Here is an 18,329-nt window from a genome sequence, read left to right on the forward strand (position 1 = left end):
AACGTTCCTCAGGACCATAACCCTTCCAGTCAATAAGATATTGTAGTTGACCGTAACGGTGACGTGAGTCCAGGATCTTGGCCACTTCATACTCAACGCCTCGTTGAGTTTGGACTTTCGGAGTTGGAGGAAGTGAGGAATGAAACCGATTCAAGATCAGCGGTTTCAACAGGGAAACATGGAATGTCCTTGGTATTTTTAAGAAGGGAGGCAACTGGAGTCTGTAAGCAACAGGATTGATGACTTGTTCAATCTTGAAAGGACCGATATAGCGAGGTGCAAACTTCATACTGGGAACTCTTAACCTCAAATTCTTCGTGGATAACCATACCCGATCACCCACCTTGAGAGCAGGAACTGCTCGACGCTTCTTATCCGCAAACTTCTTGTACCTGAACGATGCCTTGAGCAGAGCTGATCGTACGCTCTTCCAGATATTGGCAAACTGATGCAAGGTGATATCCACTGCGGGAACAGAAGTTGCTGGAAGCGGTTGGAACTCAGGGACTTTAGGGTGGAATCCAAAGTTAGTGAAGAATGGTGTTGAAGCAGATGAAGAATGATACTGGTTGTTATGACAGAACTCGGCCCAGGGAAGTAATTGAACCCAGTCATCTTGAGAGGAGGACACATAGATGCGGAGGAAGGCCTCCAAGTCCTGATTCACCCTCTCGGTTTGACCATTGGTCTGAGGATGGTAAGCCGTGGAAAACTTTAGCTTGACTTGGAGGACTTGACATAAACTTCGCCAGAATTTGGCTGTGAATTGAACTCCTCGATCTGAGATAATTTCTTCAGGAAGACCGTGGAGTCGGAAGATCTCTTGTATGAATACTTGAGCCAACTTGGAAGCTGACGGAAGACCGGTGAGAGGAATGAAGTGTGCCATCTTGGTGAACCGGTCAACTACCACCCAGATGGTATTGAACTTATTGCACATGGGTAAGTCTGTAATGAAATCCATCGACAAGTGGGTCCATGGTCGACGGGGAACGGATAGTGGAACCAGTTGCCCCGCAGGCGACTGGCGGGATACTTTATGTTGGGCACACTTTGGGCAAGATGCAATAAACTCCAAGACGTCCTTTTTCAGAGTTGGCCACCAATAGGACCTAGAGATAAACTCCAGGGTTTTTTGGATACCTGTATGTCCGGCAAAACGGGAAGCATGGGCCCAATGCATGAGCTTCTTCCTTAGCATCGGCTTCACAAAACTTTTCCCTGATGGGGGCGTAGAGTCCATCCCTACCGTGGAGAATGCCAACGGATTTATAATAGGATGCTTGTCTGAAGACTCTGACTCATTTTCTTGCTCCCATGAGCGGGAAAGGGCATCGGCCTTGCGATTCTGAGAGCCCGGACAGAACTGGAGTTTAAAGTCGAACCTGGAAAAGAAAAGTGCCCATCTGGCCTGACGAGGGTTGAGACATTGTGCGCCCTTCAGGTATAAAAGGTTCTTGTGGTCTGTAAGTATGGTGATTGAATGAGAAGCTCCCTCCAACAGATACCTCCACTCTTCTAGAGCGAGCTTGATGGCTAGCAACTCCTGGTCGCCAATGGCATAGTTGCGCTCAGCTGGGGAGAACTTCCGGGAGAAGAAACTGCAAGGGTGTAAATGGCCATCTTTAGCCCTCTGAGATAACACCGCTCCTACTCCAACGGAGGAGGCATCCACCTCTAAGATGAAAGGAGAGTCGATGTCAGGCTGTTTCAGAACAGGCGCAGAGATGAACCTTTGTTTTAAAAGATGAAATGCTTGCATGGCTTCTTCAGACCACTTGGACGGGTTAGCACCCTTCTTAGTGAAAGCAGTAATAGGTGCCACAATGGTGGAAAAGTCTCGTATAAACTTTCGGTAATAGTTGGCGAACCCTAAGAACCTCTGGACCCCTTTGAGGGCTAAGGGTACCGGCCAATTTTGGATTGCTTGTAGTTTCTCAGGATCCATCTCTAGTCCGGAACCAGACACAATGTACCCTAGAAACGGAATGGACTTGACTTCAAAGACGCATTTTTCTAATTTGCAATAGAGATGATTGACACGGAGACGGGACAGAACCTCTTTAACCCAAAAACGATGTTCCTCTAAATCGTTGGCAAAAATGAGGATATCGTCTAGATAGACCACGACATGACGGTATAGAATGTCTCTGAAGATCTCATTGACAAAATGCTGGAAGACAGCTGGAGCATTGCTCAATCTGAAGGGCATGACGAGGTACTCATAATGTCCGTCACGGGTGTTAAAGGCGGTCTTCCACTCGTCACCCTCACGGATCCGGATGAGATTGTATGCACCTCGCAAGTCCAGCTTTGTAAAGATGGTAGCTCCGCTAACTCTGTCAAAGAGCTCAGTAATCAGGGGTAAAGGATAACGGTTCTTGATGGTAATGTCGTTCAAACCTCTGTAGTCGATGCACGGCCGCAGACCACCATCTTTCTTTTTTACAAAAAAGAAGCCTGCGCCGGCTGGGGAAGAAGAAGGTCGAATGAACCCCTTTGCTAGGTTCTCTTTAATGTATTCCTCCATAGAATGCGTCTCAGGCAGAGACAACGGATAAGTTCGGCCTCGAGGTGGAACCTTCCCTGGAACGAGATCAATCGGGCAGTCCCATTCTCTATGAGGAGGAAGGATATCAGCAGAAGCTTTACTGAACACATCCGTGAAATCTTGATATGGAGGAGGTGGAACATCAGACGACCTGGGGGAGGAAGAACAGACAGGCAATACTTTAAACAAACATGTCTCTGCACAGAAGGAACCCCATGCCAGGATTTGCGTAGTCGTCCAATCAATTGTAGGATTGTGAAGACGGAGCCATGGAAGGCCCAGGACCACAGGATGTGTGGCTCTTGGAATCACTAAAAGTGAAATAAGTTCGGAATGAAGAACTCCCACTCTCAGACGAACTGGTAGAGTCCTTAGAGCAATAACAGTATCAAAAATTTTACTGCCATCCACGGCAGTTAAGGAAAAGGAGGAAGGAAGTCTCTCGGTGGGTAGGGACCACCGTTTAACATAGGCTTCAGTAATAAAGTTCCCAGCTGCTCCGGAATCAAGGAGGGCAATGACGTTCCGATAACGTTGAGCAACTTGAAGCGAGACTGGGAGATTACAATCATGAGGAGATGGAGAGGAGATCATTACTCCTAGCCGGCCCTCTCCTGGGCGAGCTAGGGTTTGGAGTTTTCCCGGACGTTCGGGACAGGCATTGATGGTGTGAGACGGAGCTGCACAGTAAAGACAAAGAGACTCAGAGAGACGTCTTCGGCGCTCAGCAGGAGTTAAACGGGAACGGCCAATTTGCATGGGCTCATCTTTAGATGGTGACAGTTGACGAGGAGGAGGAGCAGAAGATTTTGGAGCAGATGATCTTCCACGCTCAGTTGCTCTCTCTCTGAAACGTAAATCAACTTTCGTGCAGAGTGAGATTAGCTCATCTAACTTAGAAGGTAAGTCTCTGGTAGCTAACTCATCTTTAATAAGCTCAGATAAGCCATGCCAGAATGCAGCATACAGGGCCTCGTCGTTCCATGCCAGTTCGGATGCCAGGATCTGGAACTGTATCAGATATTGTCCTACAGTACGTGACCCCTGGCGTAAACGGAGAATCTCGGATGAAGCTGAGGTTACCCGGCCTGGCTCGTCGAAGATGCGCCTGAATGTTGACACGAATGCAGTGTAAGAAGATAGCAGGGTGTCGGACCTCTCCCATAACGGTGATGCCCAGTCAAGGGCGGAGCCACTGAGAAGAGAGATGATGTAGGCAATTTTTGTACGGTCACTGGGAAAATTGCCAGGTTGTAGCTCAAACTGAATCTCACACTGGTTGAGAAATCCCCTGCAGAATCTTGGAGATCCGTCAAATTTTGCTGGCGTTGGAAGATGAAGACGTGGAGCAGAAATGGGTAAGGTGGGTGGGGTTATAGCTGGAGTCACTGTGGTTGACGCACCAGATGCGCCTGATCCACGGAGAGTTGTCTGAATCCCATCCAGCCGAGTAGAGAGATCCTGGAGACAGCGGATGATGTGGCCCTGTGCAGCCTCCTGATGTTCTAGTCGGGCTGCCAGTTCTTGCATCGGCCTGGCCGCTTGATCCTGGTCTCCGGCTGGATTCATTAGGTCAGTGCTTACTGTCACAACTGAGGGCCTGAGCTGACGGGAGGCGGCCTCAGTTGTAGGGGCTGAGATGTACCGGAACCTGGGAGGTTGTATCAGACCCCTGGACATGTAAGTAACATGAATAATAACTGCCCGAAGGCGTGACCACGACAACTTGGATAAAAGTCAATGATGTTTATTATGACAACTCCGCAACACAGCAGCAGTAAAAGAAAACGTAAAAGTCAGCAAATAATAAATACAGTTCCTGGGTACTACAGGATGGCAGGAGCCACAGGGCACTGGTAGTGTGAGATAGTTCTTATGATCTTCTAGATGGAAAGTCCTTACCAGGCCCGACTGTAGCAATGGAGATAACCCAGGATTGTGCCAGCTGGTGTTCCAGGAAAAGCTGGGTTGCTGAAGGTAAAACAGCTGCTGTGGATACTGGCTGGAACCAGACTGTTGTTAGCACGGAGTGGATACTGGCTGGAACCAGTTAAATAATAAATGAACTTGGGAGCGATGAAATATGAACTGAAATGTAGAACTTGAGAGCGGAGAAATAATAATACCGGTGGAGAGTGGTAAAGTGTAGAAAGGACACCGGCCCTTTAAGGAAAGCTGTACTCTGCTGGAAGCTGAGCTGGAAGCAGGTAATGTTGTAGCTGGAAACAGATGAATCCACAATGGATTGGAGAGTCAGGCTACACCGCAGGTGGAATGCTGGTGCGGGTCTCTATGGTGGAAGTCTTGAGACAGGAGCTGGAACCTGGAAGACAATCACAGGAGAGAGACAAACAGGAACTAGGTTTGACAACCAAAGCACTGACGCCTTCCTTGCTCAGGCACAGTGTATTTATACCTGCAGCAAGGAAGGGATTGGCTAGGCAATTATGCAGATTATTAATACTGAGAACAGATTGGTGGAAATGATCAGCTGACAGAATCCAAGATGGCTGCGCCCATGCAGACACTTGGAGGGAAGTTTGGTTTGTAATCCATGTGGTAATGAAAACAGTAATGGCGGCGCCGGCCACCGGAGACAGGAGGCGCCAGGCTGACAGATGCACATCCAACCACGCGGACACAGCGGAGGCCGCGGCTGACGTAATCGCCACTCAGACACTCTGCATGCAGAAGTTCAGGGACGGCGGCGGAGGCCGCGGGAGACGCCATGCCAGGTGTAATATGGCGTTTACTGTGACAGCGTCCCAGAGTGACAGGAGAGGATACAGGAATGTACACATCAGGATAACAGATGGGATCCGGTCCTGGAGCGCTGAGCCAGCCTTAGGAGGCATCTGATGGGTAAGAAATGGCGTCCAGATACCCGGATCGTGACACTAATATAATAATAAACCTTCCTGCAAGGCTCCGCCCCATTTTTGGGCATAAGCGGGTTCCAGATTTTATGAATGGCAATGTTGGGGTGTATGTGTGACTCTGCTCATAGCTGCGTCTGTGTACTGGCCTCACACTCAGACATGACTCACCGCTTGCAGCTCTGTGGACTCCATTTGGTGCCACAGCTGTCCCTAATATCTTCTCTACTTCCCTGTTTCCCACTGGTGCCAGTTCCTCATGCCAGGCTTCACCTCTCTTACATCAACTTCACTCTCAGACCTTCTGGATGGAGCAGCACAGCCTCTAGTTGGTTTGTGGGGTCCATCTTGGAGATGTCCTTTATGGGTGTCACCATTTTGGGTAGGTTCATTTTTAGGCAGCATCTGCAGTCAGTGGCAAACGCAGTATTTGTAGACGGGGGTGTCCAACAGCTTGAGCAAGCCCATGAATATGTCACAATTAGCATGAAGCAGCTATAACATGCATCATAGAAAGTACAATGCACTGTTTGTCATAATTCCCACATATACAGGGCCAGCGATCACAGTAATTAGAATGGTGGTAGGAACATCCTGCCTGAGCTGAATGCTTTATATCGGATGTGTACACCAATCCAGAGCATTGGTGCAAGGCTGCTGCAGAAGAACCTAGAAACTGACCTGGACATATATGTACACATTACAGTATTAATACTTAACCCTATAGATGGTCTATAGCAGAGCACCTCTAACAGTGCATGTTTTACAGATCTCCTAGTTGGTACAAACACGTGTGTATTAATTACTGGCCGGCACATTTTAAAAGATCCAGTGGTGTTGCTAATTATTTTATTTGTAGTACTGAGGAGATCTTTAAAACATGCAGCTCTAGTAAAATTGTATTATATACAATTGCTATAGTGGTCATGGTGTGGCCTAGAGAGGGGATTTCCAGGCATCCGGAAACCCCCCCTGCGTTTACCTATGGCAGTCCCCAGGTAATAGAACACCAGAAAATAAGGGTGCTACGCATAGCTTTACATAGTTTTGTGTTAATCATGGACTGGGGTTACTGTAGTATTGCTGAGAAATCACTGATTTCTTCTGCAGTCCCCCAGATTTCAGGTTATGTTGCTTACCTAGACACAAGTATGGGGACTATGACGCACCAGCACATTGGTAAACTGCATATTACAGCGTTTCCCAACTCTAGTCCTCAAGGGCCCCTAACAGCATATGTTTTACATATCTCAGTATCACAACTGAAATCATTTTCTCCAAATGAAGATCTTTTAAAATGTGTCAGCCAGTAATGAATACACTTGTGCACACTAAGAGAACTGTAACCCATGCACTGTTAGTGGTCCCTGCGGACTGGAGTTTGTGAATTAGATAAAAGCATAATGCCATTTCAGGATGGCATTATGCTGTACTAAAGTGTCCGCGATCCACAGTCTTGGGCAAAATGTGAATATTTCTGTATATTGCACATGCACCCTTCTGATGGAAGGTAGAGGGTTTACTGGACATGTTATACCTTATCCAGTGTTGCAAGTAGAAATTTTTTCTTAGTGGTACTGATAGTAAAAATGGGCGTGGCCATGTGTCACGAGGGTGTGTGGTCACATTAAATAGGGGAGTGGCTACATGACAATAGGGGCATGACCACATTATGCCACACACTGTAATGTCCCTTACACATTATGCCAAACACCGTAATGCCTATTACACATTATGCCACACACCATAATGCTTATTACACATTATGCCACACACCGTAATGCCCATTACACATTATGCCACACACCGTAATGCTTATTACACATTATGCCACACACCGTAATGCCCATTACACATTATGCCACACACCATAATGCTTATTACATATTATGCCACACACCGTAATGCCCATTACACATTATGCCACACACCGTAATGCTTATTACACATTATGTCACACACCGTAATGCCCATTACACATTATGCCAGACACCGTAACACCTATTACACATTATGCCACACACCGTAATGCCCATTACATATTATACCACACACCGTAATGCCTATTACATATTATGCCACACACAGGTATGTGACTGACACCATTTCATGTCCCACACACAAAAATGCCCCATATAAATTATGTCCCACAGTAAGGCTTCTATTTACTTGATGCCAGGGGTTTCATGGCGGCGCCAGCATTCCCGGCACTTCTGGGTAACACTATACATACAGTGGCGTTATTATATATTTTACGCCCCCCCATGGCATTTTAGTTCATCTTACACGCATAATGCCCCCTGTAGTGCTGCTTACACTCATAATGCCCCGCTAGTGTTGCTTACACACATAATGCCCCCTGCAGTACCGCTTACACACATAATGCCTCTAGTAGGACTTACGGCCCTACATGCTCGTTGCCAGGGGCTATATGCTCATTGCGGACAGAGACCCTGCGCCCTGCGGTGCCGAAGGTGAGCTGGTTGTACTGCATACCACTAACATATTTCTTAATAGTACTCCGTACCACCACGTACCACCCTAATTTCAGCACTGACCTTATCTGAAACATCCAGCCCGAGTGGGGGAAAGGCCCTACTGAGGGTTTGTTAGAAGTTTGCAGGGGGACCAGCATACCGAAGCACATCAGAAGACAGGAGAAGGTATGTATTCCTTTTGCAATACTCCATAACTTGTACAATTAGCTCAGCTAAGCCATATGTTCATTACCACTATGCAAGCAAAAATCTTCATGAGTCCTAAATCCAGACAAAACCAAATATCAAAGCTAAGTGATAGACAATTCAACACGAGCGCTGCATAGTTTATAGCTTAAACAGAACTTTACACTGGAGGTTACAAACAGCTTAAGTCTATCACGATCTCGAATATTTCGCAGGATAAAAGGTCATATGTATAAATGGCATCACGCTGATGTACATATTTACTGTAAAATAGCAGACATGACATAAGCATTTTAAGTTCTTAATTATGGGAAAGCCAGACAGGATCAAATACCCATCACAACGTGCATGGCATTCCGTAACAAGCAGATATACCAGACCTCCGATTTATCATACTATTGATGTATTGCCTTCCGTGGGGCACATCTGTGATTTCGAGAGCCTATAACGGAGAGCCAGGAAAATGCACTTAAGAGTAAGCACACAGCGCATAGTTACCTTGTTTTACTATTTGACTTTTTTTTTGTATTAAGTAGAAATGCCCACTCTTTTTGTACTGTGCAATCCACTTAACTGACACAAGAATGGATTTAGGGGGTCATTCCGAGTTGATCGTAGCTGTGCTAAATTTAGCATAGCTACGATCATGAACTCAGACATGCGGGGGGGACGCCCAGCACAGGGCTAGTCCGCCCCGCATGTCAGTGCCACCCCCCCCCCCCCCCCCGGCACAGCTGCGATGCCTTTGCACTTCAAGAGTAGCTCCCGACAAGCGCAGCTTTAGCGTGCTGGCCGGGAGCTACTTATCGCTCCCCGGCCCGCAGTGGCTGCGTGTGACGTCACGCAGCCGCTGCGGGCCACTCCCCGCACGGTCCGGCCACGCCTGCGTTGACCGTTTCGCCCCCTCCCGCCCATCGACCACATTTGCCTGTCAATCAGGCAGAGGCGATCGTAGCGAAGCAACGGGCGGCCATGCGCCGGTGCACTGTGGTGCCGGCGCATGCGCAGTTCTGACTCGATCGCTACGCTGCGAAAAACTGCAGCATGCGATCGGGTCAGAATGACCCCCTTAATGAAGATAGATTTACAGAAAAAGTGATACAAAAAGCTGCTTCGTGGATCAGAGCTTTTTTGGAGCAATTGGCAGCACTTTTGATTCATTTAAAAAGAGAATGCAGATAACGTACAACTACCTACCGTCAATATGTAGAGAATCGTTGAGACAAACTTGTAAGACCTACACAAGAAGCAGGTTTTCGGCTTGCACCTGTAATATTCACTTTTCTATATTTAATGCAGCCACTTTATAATATACTCAACTGTTTCGTACAGCTTGTTCATTTAACATTAAATATTCCCTGTTTTCTCTACTGACAGATATTACCTGATCTCTCTGGGGCTCAAAGGGCTGGATTCAGAGATGGGCGTAGTAGCACAGCAGCTATGGGCGGAGGCCCAGCATCAGATCTCTCTGCGTGAGCCTGTGGCAAACGCAGGATTTTTAGAGGGGGCGTTCCAACGGCCGTCCACAAACTGCAGCTCTGCAGAACATTTGAGCAAGTGTGGGAGTCTGGGGGAGCGGTAGAAGAATCCAGTAACGACCTTGGACATTAGTGTAAAAATTGTTTTTTATACACTGGATACTGTATAGAATACAGTATTAATATTTAACATTAAAGATGGTCTATGGTATAAGCCAGTGGTTCTCAAACTGTGTGCCGTGGGTGCCTGGGGTGCCTCAGGACACTAGCAGGGGTGCCCTGGGTAGGTGGTCCAGGACCAATTAAAATTCTTTATGGACAATGGAAAACCAGTGCTGGTGGCTGATAACACAAAATAGGTAGACAAACAGAAGCAAATCTTGTCCCTCACCACACAATTAAACCTAAGGATGACATATAAACACAATTTACTTAATTTAATATTTCTTTCTAAATTTCTCAATAGGAAACTTTTGGCCTAGGGGTGCCGTGAAAAAAAGATCTAATACTCTAGGGCGCCGTAATTCAAAAAAGTTTGAGAACCACTGGTATAAGTTATATCAAACATATTTAAATAATATAAATAAGTGGTCGGGAAAAGGTTAAACATACCATAATAGATAAATACACAATTATTATAAAACCAGTACTGCACTTTCTAAGCATACTTCTAAGCACACATTCTCCCACTTCATGGTAAAGCTCCTGTCTCTTCTTCCTGGTAGCTGCTCTCTGGTCCGGTGCACAGATTGAGGACTCAGATCCACACACTAAGCAAACTTGGTAGAAGAAGCTGCTACCACTGGGCATGTGCAACAGCTCTGCTCTGTCCCTTAACCTGCAACTTGCCAAGAGGAGGGGGGTTTCTAGTCTACCGGAACACCCCCGCCCTGCATTTGCATTTGTGAAAAGCGGCTCATGCTGCAGAGGCCACAGTGTTTAGCCAGCCTCCCCATCACTCATATTACTGTGGAACAAATATCGATCATACTGTATAAGGCGAATCACTAACCTTATATGGGTACCTCTATCGATAGGTCAATAGAGGCGTTGATTGTAGCAGTCAATTATGCGGTTGCTAGAACACTTACAGACTGTGATAGCGTATGAAGATCATAAATCACCTTTTTTATTGCCCGTGCTTTTCATGAACTTGTCCCATGATGCTTACACACAAACATCAATATATATACGTGCCTGGCATGGAAAACGGATGGAGCAGGCAGCATGTTGTATCTCTCAATAGTCTAGAGAAACGCTCATATATTTTGACCTCAGTTTAAGCGCTATTCAACATACTGTAACATGTCATGCTTAATATGTCTCATAAGAATGTTCCCACCATTTAGTTATATCTTCCCTGCACTTGCATACCTTAGAGATTGACTACAGTGTTACAGCTCTTATGAGTTACTCCTACTTTGACCGGTATTCACCATAATAATCCAGGAAGGGGCAGCCGGTTCGGGATGGTGGGGTGGGGATGTTGCTATAGGGGATGGTGCGGGGTGGGGGGAGGTTGGGGGGGGGGATGATGCTGCAAAGGGGGTGGTGTGGGGTCTTGGTTACATGTTTGCATTCTCAAAACGGCATCTTATTGGCTATCCAAAACACGAGACATCCGTGAGCTGTTAAGACATGAGTAGAACCAAGTACAACCAAGTAAAACCCGAACCCGCTCATCTCTAGTTTGCATCATTCCGGCCACACCCCCACTATACAATGCTGATATTACTGCCAAAGTACTGTACTGTATCTGCTTTTTAATTCAATTTCAGGGCAAAGATGAACAGAACGCACTAGAAATGTACCCATCTACATGTACAGATAAGCTTGACCCTCTTGAAACTCCACTTACTTGGGCATTTTGAGTTGTCTGGCAAATCTAAACTGTAGACAGGCAGGAGGCCTTTGCTTTGAGAGACTGAGTAGCCTAAAAAGCAGTGATACAAAAAGTTCATAATTTGCAAAGAGGCTGATCAGTGTACAAGCTAGACATATTATAGGTCCTAAAGACAAGGGCGTAGCTACCATGGGTGTAGTATGGTATGCCGGCGGCCGGGCTCCCGGCGACCAGCATACCGGCGCTGGGAGCCCGACCGCCGGCATACCGACCGCGTGGCGAGCGCAAATGAGCCCCTTGCGTGCCACGCTATTTTATTCTCCCTCCAGGGGCGTCGTGGACCCCCACGAGGGACAAAAAGTGTTGGTATGTCGGCTGTCGGAATTACGGCGCCGGTATACTGTGCACCGGGATCCCGACAGTTGGCATACTGAAGACCACCCGCTACCATAGGTGCATGCAGTGCAGCTGCTATGGGGCCCAGGGTTGAGAGGGTCCCCTTTTACCTGTCAAAGTTACATGCGTTATATACATATTTCAACATTCGGTGGTACATAGGGGCACTTACAAATATTTGCCTTGGAGCCTGCAATCTATCTATTTACACCACTGGACCTGTTCATTGTAATGTGGTATAAAATGAACTGAAGGGGAATTATAATGTTGCGTAATATGAAGTGGGGCCCAGAAATGTGGCACAATATGAAGTGAAGGCACTGTAATGTGACATAATATGAGCTGGGGACACTGTAATGTATGTCATAATGTAAATTGATACTGTGTGGCATACAGAAGTGGATTTAGACCTCATGGGGCCCTAAGCAAGACAATGATTTGGGGGCCCCCCTTCCTCAAACAATCCTCAGTGTACCACCCCACACAAATTGTAGCAGACAGGTCCCTGCTCATTAATCCACCCCCCAGTCAGTGTATGCTCCCCAATCTGCCCCCCGCCACTTATAGCAGGCGGATGGTAGTTGTACTAATGTATTTATTATTATTATTATTATTTATTACCAGTTATTTATATAGTGCACACATATTCAGCAGCGGTTCACAGAGACCATTTGCCCATTCACATCAGTCCCTTCCCCAGTGGAGCTTACAGTCTATATTCCCTACCACATGTACACGCACTGTGAATTTCCATTATTTTAAATAAACATTTACAATGCTAGCGTTAATATATACTGCAGACGCAAGGCCCACCTTATTACCATATACACTAATAGTGTGCTGAACGTTGCAGCACTATGTCCCTTAAGAGAAAGCAAGTACTCACACACATGGTATACTGAGGTCCAACGCTCAGAGATATATATGTATTTGATATTAAAAGTTATGCATACAAAATAACATATGTACAGTATATCATTCAGTATAACACGTATAAGCCTAGGTAAGTGGTACAGAATTACAGTTACAAAAGAATCAGATACTGTCAGTATATGTCACCCTAGCCCATATGACCTTCCTCCATCTCTTCCTTACAGCTACTAACTATGCCATAGAAAACTTCATATATCAAACAGTGGGAGATAACAGGTTGTTGGTTTCGGTCTCCTGCCATTGGTCCTGGAAAAGGAGGTTTCTCATTCATTGTTTGTTATTGGTCAGTTCATATGTAAGCAATGTCCAGTTTCAAGATGTAGATACAGGGATTAACCACTGGGATTCTGCACACATGTTTTCTCAGGAAGTCCTTTGTTCTCATAGAATGTGACTTTATATTTATAGATTTTATCATAACTAATCATTGCAATGTGCTACAATTTACCCATAGCTATCAAATTAATCCACTCATTCTCCTGACCATTTTGACACTAAGCATGATATACTAAACTTTTTCTGTCCCGATACTACATACATATCTGGTTTTACACTCTGTTATATAAATACAATTTAATACCAGTCTAGTGTTGGACATGTTTTGTCTATGTGTAATTTATGTGTTGTATGAATATGTGTTTGTGTGCGTCTTTATGGTGTTTCTCAGTGATAGCACCTTTTACCGTATGTACACCCACCATGCTGCAACACGCACGCCGTGTGACTCTATGCATGATGTACGGTAAAGAAAGCATGGTGCATCCACATACACCAATTGCGTCCTTACGCAACCACAGAGAAGCGCCAATCTGTGTGTAGTTTGCATGTCTAATTTTTCCACCTCTGACAGCACACACTTTCACGATAGGGTTAATTTTGTTGGGAGCCGGTTAAAATATCAATATATTTTTGGATTGTGGTAGGAAACTGGAGTACCCAGAGGAAACCCACGGAAGTACTGGAAGATTATACAAACTTCATACAGTTAGGGCCATGGTGGGAATTAAACCCATGACCTGAGTGCAGTGAGGCAGTAATGCTATCCATTACACCATCCGCGCTGCACTTAAACCCAACTGTAGGCACTACGCACAGACAGGTGCAGGCAACTGGCACCTATCTAGCTTCACTCCGTACAAGCAAGACCGCTACTTTTGAACTTCAATGACTCACTTACATCAGGCATGGTTCCTAAAGACTGGCATATAGCGGAAGTAGTGCCAATATTCAAAAAGGGACGTAAAGCTGAACCGGGTAATTATAGACCAGTTAGTCATACATCTATAGTGGAGAAAGTAATGGAAGGTATTCTAAGGGACAGTATACAGAAGTTCATTAAATCCAATAAGGGAGGTCATTCCGAGTCGTTCGCTCGGAAAATTTCTTCGCATCGCAGCGTTTTTCCGCTTAGTGCGCATGCGCAATGTCCTCACTGCGACTGCGCCAAGTAAATTTGCTATGAAGTTTGGATTTTTACTCACGGCTTTTTCTTCGCTCAGGCGATCGTAGTGTGATTGACAGGAAATGGGTGTTACTGGGCGGAAACAGGCCGTTTTATGGGCGTGTGGGAAAAAACGCTACCGTTTCCGGAGAAAACGCGGGAGTGGCTGGAGAAACGGAGGAGTGTCTGGGCGAACGCTGGGTGTGTTTGTGACGTCAAACCAGGAACGATAAGCACTGAACTGATCGCAGATGCCGAGTAAGTCTGAAGCTACTCTGAAACTGCTACGAGATGTGTAATCGCAATATTGCGAATCTTTCGTTCGCAATTTTAAGAAGCTAAGATTCACTCCCAGTAGGCGGCGGCTTAGCGTGTGCAATACTGCTAAAATCGCCTTGCGAGCGAACAACTCGGAATGAGGGCCAAGGTTATTAATAGGAACCAACATCGATTTGTGAAGGATAGATCATGTCAAACAAACTTACTAGGCTTTTATGAAATGGTTAGTGTGAACCATGATCAGGGTAAGGCAGTCGATGTAATCTTTTTAGACTTTGCTAAAGCTTTCAACACAGTACCGCACATGAGACTTATCTATAAGTTACAAGAACTAGGGATAGGGAGCACAATATGCACTTGGGTCAGAAATTGGTGAGTTCATAGCGAGCAGCGCGTTGTGGTAAATGGAACTTTTTCAAATTGGTCTGAAGTACTAAGTGGTGTGCCACAAGGGTCTGTACTTGGACCACTATTGTTCAACATTTTTGTTAACGATCTAGCGGTAGAGAGCATGGTGTAAATTTTAGCAGACTATACCAAATTGTGAAGGTTATAAATACGGAGGGAGATGCTGAATCTCTTCAGAATGCCTTAGTCAAACTGGAAGCATGGGCAGCAAAATGGAGAATGAGCTTCAGTACAGACAAGTGTAAGGTAATGCACTTTGGTAGCAAGAACAAAAATAACACCTACATACTAAATGGGGTAAAATTAGATGATTCTGTACTGGAAAAAGATACATAGATAGCATCTAAGCAGCAGTACCCAAAGTAGGATTGCAGCAAAGAAGGCTAACAAGGTATTAGCATATATAAAGTGGGGAATTGATGCAAGGGATGAGAGTGTTATACTCCCATTATATAAATCCCTAGTGAGGCTACATCTTGAATACTGTGCACAATTTTGGGCACCATACTACAAAAAGGATATCCTGGAACTAGAAAAGGTTCAGAGGCAGGCGACCAAACTAATTAAGGGGATGGAGATGCTGCCTGGAATATGAGGAAAGGCTTGCAAGGCATGGTATGTTTACACGGGAAAAGAGGAGACTAAGATAGGACATGATCAACATTTACAAATATATAAGGGGATAATACACAGAGCTTGCGGGGGATCTGTTTTTGGTAAGATCAAGACAGAGGACACGTGGACACCAGCTTAGGTTAGAGGAGAGGAGATTTCGCGCACAGAGACGTAAAGGTTTCTTCACAGAAAGGACAATACGTGTTTGGAATTCCCTGCCTGAGAGAGTAGTAATGGTGGACTTGGTCAACACTTTTAAGAATGGGCTAGTTAAGTACCTAATGGATAATGATATACAGGGTTATGGTGCGTAGTCACACACTATAGTTATTTAAAAAAGAAAAGAGGAATAAACACAACGGCCGACATTAGCAACAGACTAAATTAGTCCTAAAAATAATACAGAGTAGGAGACCACAAATAGGTTGAACTCGTTGTCTTTTTTTAACCTCAAAAACTATGTTACTATGTAGTCACTGACAGCCTGCTGGGTGTAATCAGCCAGCCCAGCACTTGGACATTTTCGTCAGAAATCAGAAATGCCCTCCCACTCCATGATCTGTTGGCGAGCCCCCAGGGACCCTCTGGGCCCTTGTGGCTGCTTTGGTTGCCTAATGGTAAATCCGCTACTGCGCACTGGCGAGTTCACTAACTTAATTGTCAGACCTTGTAAAATGGAGTCACTAAAAGCACTGATATATAGTCACTGACTGAGGGGGGCAATAATGCATATTATGAGGGACGTGCTACAATCAGGAGGGGGGTGGGGGGACACTAATATATAATGCAGGCACACATACCTTATAATACTTACAATTATTACACCCAAGTACTGTACCTTAGATTTGACTGCATTTTATATGAGTGCCTCCCCCCTCCCCCCCCCCTTACTGATTGTAGCAGCCTAGCAGGTCCCCCATACCTTAAAATACTCATTACTACACCCCTCAGTCAATGTGACTGTATTGATTATATATTAGTGCCCCAGTGGTTGTAGCAGACATCTCCCATTCATGGTAATACTCAAAACAGAGTATTATTGCATATTGATATATCACCAGTCAGTGTGTGCCTCCCCCCAGTCATGATTGCGGCAGGTGGATGTTAGGCCATACTTGCCTACCTGACCCTCTCCATGAGGGAGAAAATGCTCTCTTCCTGGACTTACCTGGTAACGTATGATTGCCATCACCTGTGGTGTGATAGTTAATTGATAAGAAAGGCGTTTCATCACAGGTGATAGCAATCATACATTACCAGGAAAGTCCAGGAACAGAGCATTTTCTCCCTCATGGAGAGGGTCAGGTAGGCAAGTATGTGTTAGGCTCTGTACTTAAAATAACACTGTTCAATTAACCCCCCCCCCCCACCATCCCCCATCCCCACTCTCGCCTGCTTGGAATTTGAAGTAGGTGGATGTTTTATAAAATTAAAAAATGCACCTGCATCTTTTTCTCTATACTTCTGGTTGGATCGCACACTGCGATCCAACCTGAATTAGGCCCATTATCCTCACACATCAAATAGATTTTGTCTCTGATCTAAATTGTACATGTTACCATAATTAGTTCTTTTTTTTTGCTTAATAAAAGGGTTTCTCAATGTAACTTGGACTCACTACTTACCACCAGAATTCGTCTTCTATACAGTAGTTCTAGAGCAAAAGAAAAACCCCCAAATGTTGATAGAATCCGTTACTTAATTCACTGGTCATACAGTATATGCAGGCTCACAGCTGAGACTGGAGTGCAGTGTAGTGTAACAGGAGATCATGTGATGCGACACACACTCAAACTGTAATTATAGATTGCATGAACTAATGAGCTAAATATATCTATAATTATTCTCATTCTATTCAGAAAGTGTCGACATATTGTGCATTGCTGTACAGAGGCAAACTGCAATAAACAGCAAGTTAATATGTAAAAAGTAAAACGTACATATATAGAGATGTGCACTGGAAATTTTTCAGGTTTTGTGTTTTGGTTTTGGATGCGGTTCCGCTGCCGTGTTTTGGATTCGGACGCGTTTTGGCAAAATTTTCCTGAAATTTTTTGTCGGATTCAGGTGTGTTTTGGATTCGGTGGTTTTTTTCAAAAAACCCTCAAAAACAGCTTAAATCATAGAATTTGGGGGTCATTTTGATCCTATAGTATTATTAACCTCATTAACCATAATTTCCACTCATTTCCAGTCTATTCTGTACACCTCACACCTCACAATATTATTTTTAGTAGAGATGAGCGCCTGAAATTTTTCGGGTTTTGTGTTTTGGTTTTGGGTTCGGTTCCGCGGCCGTGTTTTGGGTTCGAACGCGTTTTGGCAAAACCTCACCGAATTTTTTTTGTCGGATTCGGGTGTGTTTTGGATTCGGGTGTTTTTTTCAAAAAACACTAAAAAACAGCTTAAATCATAGAATTTGGGGGTCATTTTGATCCCAAAGTATTATTAACCTCAAAAACCATAATTTACACTCATTTTCAGTCTATTCTGAATACCTCACACCTCACAATATTATTTTTAGTCCTAAAATTTGCACCGAGGTCGCTGTGTGAGTAAGATAAGCGACCCTAGTGGCCGACACAAACACCGGGCCCATCTAGGAGTGGCACTGCAGTGTCACGCAGGATGTCCCTTCCAAAAAACCCTCCCCAAACAGCACATGACGCAAAGAAAAAAAGAGGCGCAATGAGGTAGCTGTGTGAGTAAGATTAGCGACCCTAGTGGCCGACACAAACACCGGGCCCATCTAGGAGTGGCACTGCAGTGTCACGCAGGATGGCCCTTCCAAAAAACCCTCCCCAAACAGCACATGACGCAAA

General features: G+C 45.2%; 1 protein-coding gene across 4 annotated transcripts in view; it reads right to left on the minus strand.

Moving 5' to 3' along the window:
* The window catches only part of GOLGA7B (golgin A7 family member B), a 688,836-nt gene extending 671,594 nt beyond the window's left edge, over positions 1–17,242 (minus strand). For all 4 annotated transcript variants that reach the window (XM_063962313.1, XM_063962312.1, XM_063962310.1 and 1 more), the window contains exon 1: positions 17,133–17,242. The gene's annotated coding sequence lies outside the window, so the exon portion shown is untranslated. The remainder of the gene's footprint in view (positions 1–17,132) is intronic.
* Between the last annotated feature and the right edge of the window lie 1,087 nt (positions 17,243–18,329).

Source organism: Pseudophryne corroboree, chromosome 3 (assembly GCF_028390025.1).
Source record: "Pseudophryne corroboree isolate aPseCor3 chromosome 3, aPseCor3.hap2, whole genome shotgun sequence".
In the NCBI taxonomy this organism is placed as follows: Eukaryota; Metazoa; Chordata; class Amphibia; order Anura; family Myobatrachidae; genus Pseudophryne; species Pseudophryne corroboree.